The 8,291-nt window shown below is 42.0% G+C and overlaps 1 protein-coding gene across 3 annotated transcripts in view; it reads left to right on the top strand.

The window, feature by feature from the left end:
• Positions 1 to 4,830: 4,830 nt before the first annotated feature.
• LOC122533123 overlaps positions 4,831 to 8,291 on the top strand; it is a 15,257-nt gene continuing 11,796 nt past the window's right edge. For all 3 annotated transcript variants that reach the window (XM_043662522.1, XM_043662521.1, XM_043662520.1), the window contains exon 1: positions 4,831 to 5,695. The gene's annotated coding sequence lies outside the window, so the exon portion shown is untranslated. The remainder of the gene's footprint in view (positions 5,696 to 8,291) is intronic.

Raw genomic sequence — 8,291 nt, 5'->3', positions numbered from 1 at the left:
TTATCTGTTGTATTAAATGTCGAACGCTCGAGAAAACGCGTGTCAGATTCGAGGATTTTTTGATGGTTTAACGCCGGCTTCGACGCAATCGCGAGAAAGATACCTAGACCAGCAATCCATATGGAAAACGTACTGGGACGTTCTCCAATATATTAAAAGTTCACCCCTATGATATTTTTTTTTATGTTTCCTTCCCAATCCCTGTTTGAACTTTACTTGTCAATAAAGTGTTGTTTTCCCTGCATCACGTTTTATTATTATTTTCATTGACTCAACGAGTTAAAACCCATTGCGTTTGCAACGATGCTTTTCAATGAAAGAGAGAATAAAAGTGAATTGTCACTTCAGCGTTGAACAAATTATGCTTTCGATAGAATAAATGATGAAACGAATTCTCGAGCTATTCGACAGACACTGCACGCGAAGTGCATCTTTTTAGATGAATTTAAACTAATAAAAAGAGAGAATTTACGAAATAAAGGGGCAGTTATTTACGAGAGAACGCGCGCGAGAGAGAGAGAGAGAGAGAGAGAGAGAGAAAGAGGGAGAGAAAGAAAGATTGTAAAGAAAACGTATGATGATAAGGAAGAGAGAGAGAGAGAGAGAGAGAGAGAGAAAGCGTGGGAGAGAAAGGCGAGATGGAATGTATAGGTGATTATTAAAGAGACTATGAGAATTAAGATGATATAGAAAGTTTTAATAAATTAATTATTAACGCTACAAACAAGAGACACTATTGATACCTACTACCTAAGGAAAATAGTACGTTCACGAGCATATTATACGAGCAATTTACACCCTATCTTATACGCGATCATTCGATAATTTCGACACACGCGTACGTACACACACGTTCTACGAACACGAAACGAGAATAATACAGAATCCCGCGCGTAAATAAATGAATCTTCCCGTTCGGCCCAAAATTCGTACATATAGTTGCGAAGACTAAGTTACTTGCCACTCTACTTACCTACGTAAAAATTATATATTATATAAATAAATAAATAAAAAAAAAAAGAAACAAATATAGTGAATAATGAATGCAAAATTCGAAAGCGAACGTAAAAGGTGCATTTCTTTTAAAAAAAGAAACCGGTCGGGCCAATTTTTCACGAGTTCCACACACGTACACAAATACGCGCTCCAGCTGGCCGTGACGAATTTAGAAAAAATAAAAACCAGAAAGAAAAAGAGAGACAGAGAAAGAGAGAGGAGCATCCAAAAAAAAAACAAAGTGACACGTGATATTTATCGAGAGTTTCAATTTTCACCGACGAGTGCGTTGAAACGTCGGTATAAAGTTGGATTATAATTTTTAGGGACTTGGATTTGTTTAGGGACGTCGAGGGGAAACCCGCGGGAACCGATTTCGTTTCAATCGATCGTCGATAGACTCGCGTAAAAGTCGAACGTTAAAGTCGAATGATGTTTGTTAGAAGCTTTGGAGGCCAATCTCGCCACGCTTCGCGTATTTGTTTGGTCAGCTTCGTTCTGACAAGAAGCACGCGCGTTTCCATTTCGCTCGACACGTCCATTTCGTTTAACAGCTTTTGTTTAACAGCCCCGCGTGTCTGTCAGAAACACGCGTGTTGGTCCCAGCTCTGTGAAGTTGGACGATACCACCGAGTTTGACTGGAAAACCAAGCCCTCCCGCCGAAACAAATAAATCGGAAGTCCGTCTGGAAGAAGGTTCTTTCTTTCCCCCGCACGTTCGAGTCTCTCTATTGTGCGTCTCTCAACGCCGCGAACGAAAATTTGCGCGAGAATGGTCTCGAAGTTTCGGCAGAAACAGATTCGATTTTTTTAATCGTCGATCGTGTAATCGTGACAGTGCATGCTCGCGTGATTAAAAAGAAAAGCCAGGCGAATGAAGAGTTGAACTAATTTAACGGAACAGAGGCGAGAACAAGGGGCGATAGCGATGACAACGACGATGATTTTATCCATGTTAATCTAGAAACAGACATTGCTGGAACAATGATTTGTACGCCTTCTATGAAGGACCGTTAGGATACGTTATGTTACCTAATACTCGTAAGCACGCATTATCTAATAAACTAATTATTTACAAAACTAGCCGACAATTTCGCCAATTTATCGGCGAAAGAATCTCTTCATTTCTTTCTCCTCGAGAGTTCGTAAACGCGCCGGATATTCAACTTCTGCCGTCCAATCTTTCGTAAGGTGCTTCTCCCGAGAGAGGCCGAGTTTTTCTTCGTTGTAATAAACGTCGCGTAAAAATGACTAACACGTCGGGGCTGCTAAAGGGCTGCAAGAAGTAAGTAGACTGCTTTCACGAGCCAGTGGCCTGATCGACAATTTCTTGCCACGAGCGCGGTCCAAAGAGAAATGCAAGAATCGATAATGGAATATCGATTGGTAGAAGGATACGTAAGATTCCTTGAAAACATAGATAGGTAGATATTACGTCGAAGTTTTCGCGTCTGACACGACCGTGATCTACCGCGCCTTGTCAAATTGCAAAGATTTCTGACGTTCCAACGAGATGAAACAGAGAAGGATCGCAGTTTCCTCAAACTTCGGAAAGTTTTTAACGCAAGAAATGCTAAAGTTGAAACGAGAGCGTTCACGAGACACTCTCAAACGGCTAAAAATCAATAAAACCGAACAAGCTGCGGTCAAAATTTCCACCAAACTCGTAAAAAGTGCGCGAAAGAAGAAAAAGTCACAGTCTCAGATCGTCGAATTCGGCTGGTCAAAAATGCGAAAAAACCAAAAAGATTATTTCGTCCTCCGTTGCGCCCGGAAAAAAAGAGAGAAAGAAAGAAAGGAGATGGAGGCCAAAAAGAAGAAGAAAAGGAAGATGCAAAACAGCGTCCGACAGACACAATAGCACTCGTCAAATCGACGATAAGCGTCGACGATAGCCCGTCTCGCTCGCGACGAACAGCCGAGAAAGAGAGAGAGAGAGAGAGAGTGAGTGAGTGAGTGAGTAAGAGAGAGAGAGAGAGAGAGAGAGAGAGAGAAAAGGACGGGAGAACGAGAGCCGCGGATTCGTACAGCAGAGAGCTTGCAATATAACACATCGATCTGCGTTCGCGCAAGCGTGTTCCCGGCGTGTCTCGAGCTCGAGCAGATTTTCCCCCCGTGCCACCGTGTATAGGCCGTGACCGGGATACGATACCAACAGGTGATGCTGGAGGAGTAGAGAGACACTCCCTCGAGCGGCGTCGTTGATCGTCGTCCCCCGAGTCCTGATCCTGACGGTGATTTACTAGCGTTTTTCCAGCCGGTTCTCCGCCGTCCCGGGCCCCACGGTTTTCGGCCGACCACGAAACGTGTTCCATCCAGGGACGAACGAGGGACGACAAGGTTTTCGGGCATTAAACGGGAAAACTCGTCGAACGAAGGGAGTAGGAGGGACGGAGGATAGGAAGAAGGAGAAGAGAATCGTGGCAGTTGGAACGTCGACGATCGACGTCGCGTGTTTCATCGTCTAAATCGTCGCGCTATGATCTACGATTAGTGAAAGACAGTTCTCTTCCGTTTTCTCTTCTGTTTCCGTTACTCTCGTTTTGTTAACACGCTCCACGAGATCTCCTCTGTGTCTCCGATGACCGGTGAGAGACTATCGTTCTGATTAATATTTCCACGAGGATCGACCTTCTTCGTTCTAACGTTCCGAATTCGGACAAGTCCGACGAGCCTTGGCAATAGACCCGGAGGAACTTTGTGATCTTAAGCGCTGTCCACCTCGTGCTTTCTACGACCGAGTTCGAGAGTTGCGAGCGACGCGTGTCCCACGCGAGCAAGGGTGGTTGAAGCGGGGGGAGGGTGGGAACGGCTTCACGATCCGACGATGATCCGGTGGTGCAGATTTAGTGGCTTCCTTCGGCGACGAGACGCAGGACCGTGAAACACGATCGCGCTGCATTTCGACGGTATGGAAGCTGGCCGAGTGAAACAGTTTCGTTTGCCGATTCGTCCGAGGCCGGACGGCAGTCTCGTTGGAAGGCTGGAAGGATGAAAGGAAGCGCGAGAAGCTGAGAGAGAAGAAGGAAAAGAAGATTGAAAACGACCGCCGTGATCGATGAAAAAAGCAACTTTTGAGAATTTGGATTGTGATAAGAAGGAAGATCGTGAACATATCATCGGAGAGGAGGAAGAACTTATTTTGAGCGATTTTTCAAGGTATTTTTCAACATCTCGTCAAAGTAAGTAACTGTCGATGCGGAGATTTATCGATGTGCAGAAATTATTAACGATCGCTCTTCGAGTTTCAAAAATAGGTATAACTCGTGTTTGCACGTTCTTGTTAAAACACGAAACAACTTGTTCTCCCTTCTGTATCCCGATAGATTTCATCCGGAAAGAGATAAATTGGTGTCAGAACGTCAGAAAAATATCTAACAGAGTTTAAACTTGTTCAATCGAGATCGAAAAATTCGGAATCGAATAGAAAGGACAGAAGCGATGTGAGACGAAAATACGTATTCGTTTTTGTACAACAATTATGAATTGACGTACAGGGAGAAGGTATAGGCACGCAGCGAGAAATCATGAAAATACAATCGACGCAAACAGCATCTGTAAATTCGGGATGAACGTGCAAAATTGGAGCAATCGATTGCTAGTGGCAAATGACTCCGGCTACACTGATTGCGCTATGAATGTAATGAAATTCTCGTTCAATTTAATCTGCAATAAATTTGCTAAATAAAATCGAAGTGAAGCCCTTCGTGCCGGGCGAGACAAATTTCTCCACTGCGAAGAGAATTTTTTTACGTTTAAAAAACGCAACACTTTCAAACTGATTCAGAGATGGAGAGAGAGCGAGAGAGAAAATATACTGAATGGATTAATTACTGATGAATTAATTTCACTCTCAACGAAACGCAACATCGCGACATCGAGAAGAAAAAGAAACTTTGGATCTTTGAAAATAGCACGCTGCAACGTAATTAGAGTCGTTTCAGCGTGCAAACGAGCGTTATCCATTAAGAATAATCTGCAGAAGTGAATGAGCATCATTAAAAAGCTGGAGCTCCAAAACGTCGTGTCGAGTAACGCTGTTTGTTTCTCCCAAAAGTTGACTCGTCCCAGTTACGAAATTATCCCATTAACGAGCAAGGGTCGAATCGATAGCCCCCGAAATCGCGAGGCGAGAGGTCGGAAGCGAAGAGAAGAGAAGAGAAGAGAAGAGAAGAGATCGTTTCGATGAGGATGTTCATAGGGTACTCACGGACGGAACGACAGACCGAGCAGTCGCACGAATGAAATTTACGCGAGAGCTAATTGGCATTTGCTCGGTGGCTCGGCTCCGGCCCGGAATTAATTACGGAATTAGGGAGTCACCGTGAGAGGTTGAAGGGAACCTCGTTGAAATGACAAACGCGAGTCAAGGGCCACGATCTAAGTACGTTTCACGCTCGTCGGCCGAGCCTGTGGCCTCTCTTTCGCCCTGCGGGTGACTCGCCTGCACACGAACAAAAATAAAGCGCAGCCCCGTCGGCACGCGAGTCCGCCGACTATCGTCCCGTTGTCGTGAATTTCGCGATAGTTGCCTGTCTCCAGACAAGCGTGCGCGCTACGTTGAACGTGGTCGGCATTTCTGGCTGTTTGCGCGAATTTCCAAGGGAGAGAATGTCCGAAGATACGGTCGAGAACACCGGTCACTGAGAGGAGAGACGGGAAGAAGATGCGCGGATAACGTACGCCGAGCGGCAGGAAGGTGAGTGAGGAAAAAGGAAATTTCTTTTCGACTTCTCTTCGTCGAGAGCACGGACTTTGAAATTTGAAATTTGAAAATTCAACCACTTGCGCTGGCAACCGATTGCGGACCATAACGAGCGACCGAACCGTATACGATAATTCGTCGGTTTATTTTTGAACTCGTCGGTATGACAGGAATTACTGAGAGGTAATAAATTTATTATTTGCTTCGCCTATTTTGTTTGATTTGAATATTTAAGTATATTTAAGTATATATTTAAAACTGAGAAAGTATTACAATTTTGGAACAAAAAGTTCTCGACGTGCGTGGCACGTCATTCCAGCGCAAGAGGTCAATAGAGAACGAATAAATTTCGGGTGAAATTCTGGCAAGTTTGCGTTTCTTCGTAAGAAACTGAGGAAATAATTGATGATAAATTATTTACTACACACGATAGTTTACAAATTTAATTCAATTAAAATACTGGCAAGACTGCGTTTCTTCGTAAGAAATTGGAAATTATTGTTGCAATGTCAAATCGATTGTTTTTGAAATTCCTAAGAGAAGAGACAGACACGCGAGCAAATGTGCTTTGCGGATTTAATTTCATTAGAATTCTGACGAGTCTGCGTTTCTTCGTATGAAACTAAAGAAATAACCGTTGCAACGCCAAGTCGATTATTTTTAAAATTCTCAAGAGAACAGACACACGATCGACATAATTTACTTAAAATTTAATTTAATTTAATTAAAAGTCTCAACTTTAAATACAAATTAATTGGATACGTTTTGATACTCTAAAAAATTGAAAAAAATTGAAAATTTAGTGAAAATTGAAAATTAACACTAAAACTACCAAAATAGTCGTAATGATCAATTTGTAATTTTTCTCACGGATAATTTACAGACGTAAAACAGTGACTTTTAGAGAGATTTAAACGATTTTCTTGTAAAACGTATAAATAAAAACTCGTGTACTTGATTGTATTATAAAATTTCTTATTTCTTTTACTTTAACATCTCTGATGAAAATTTTACGCTTCAATCGCCGATAGTAATTGAAGCAGTGAATATTTCAAACTGTAATATAAATCTGCAGTCTACCTGGCAAATTTTTCTCTGCAAAAAATACTTGTCTTTTTTTCGCTATTATCAATTCGTCGATATCGCACGCGTGAAATATTACGTGTTCTTTATGCGCTAGCAGTACGAACCGAAGCTTGCATTATCTCTCTTTGAATTTCTTATCTCTCGTTCCACGCGAACGTTCTCTCGTGCGCGTCCCGTTACCGAGAAAGCACTTTCACGGGATAAAGTTTAATCACAAAAGCAATCCTGCTTTCTGCATATTAAAACACCGCCCAAGGGCGAATCCTTTTGCCCGCGGCTCTCGAGAACCGTTCGGCTATCGCAAATAATCTCGTAAATGGGCGAAACATCTTCTTTCGACGATGAAACATTCGAAAACACGAAGGGAGAAAGTTGCGGGGAATACCAAATTTTTCTTTCTTCTATTTTTCTTTTTTTTTTTTTTCTTTTTATCTTTCCTTTTGCCCCGATGAATTATTCAGAAGAACCACTCTCCTGTTGCCCGGAACAACCGCGGCCGAATTGAACAAAAGAGAAACGTGGCCGACGGTCGTGGTTATGCAAATGAAAACGGCTCGGTTCGATAGTTGCTGACAACCAATCCTCCACGACCGCTGGAATTCGTTATTTGTTTCAACTATGTTTCACATTTTTCCCTCGGGTCGAGTCGCGTTTCACAGCAGTTACAAAGCACATGCGTTTGAACTTTATCCGAGCATTTGTTGTTCTTTTTGTTTTACGATGAATCTCAATACCGAAATAGATTCGTTCGTGTCAAACGCGTTAAAATTTTATGGGAGATTCGTGGCAATATTTTAACAGATTTACGGCAGAAGATATTCTTAGACGTTCGTGTTTCTTTCCATCTTCGATCCTCCAGTTACATATATCCCTGTGTACGTTCAGCTCTCTTTGAATTTGAATATAAGAAAATGTCGAATAAATTTCGATATTTATACGTCAGAGGATGAACAAAAAATTATATATATATACAGGATGTTTCGTAACTTGTGGGACCCACTTCGGGAGCTGATTGTACGCCTAAAAATAATGAAAAGTCATATAAATATATGTCCTATCTGCCTTCGTTTATGAGATACAATGAATTTTATAAACAGAGCAAACACTAGTAAGCTAGTTTTACCAGGGATGGTATATTCAATTTTCATAATAATCATAATTGGGATGAAGAAAACCTACATGTTACTGTACATTCAAGACATCAACACCAGTTTAGTTTAAACGTATGGGCAGAAATAATTGATAAATTTTTAATTGGACCTTTTTTTCTTGATGGGAAACTAACAGGTACAAAGTACGTTGATTTTTTGAGCACGCGTTTACACGAAATATTAGAGGAAGTTCTAGTTCGATATTAGACTTCGTATGCGGTTTATGAATGATGGAGCTTCTCGCCGCACTTTAGCCGAGTGGCTAGGCAATATTTAAATCAACACTTTGCAAATAAATGGATTGGTCGTGGAGGTCCTATTGCATGGCCTGCTCGTTCTCCGGATTTGAATCC

The sequence above is a fragment of the Frieseomelitta varia genome, unplaced genomic scaffold, assembly GCF_011392965.1.
Source record: "Frieseomelitta varia isolate USP_RPSP 00005682 unplaced genomic scaffold, Fvar_1.2 scaffold_495, whole genome shotgun sequence".
Lineage (NCBI taxonomy): Eukaryota > Metazoa > Arthropoda > Insecta > Hymenoptera > Apidae > Frieseomelitta > Frieseomelitta varia.
The sequence above is the reverse complement of the archived record's forward strand: the minus strand, read 5'-3'. Positions and strand labels throughout refer to the sequence as shown.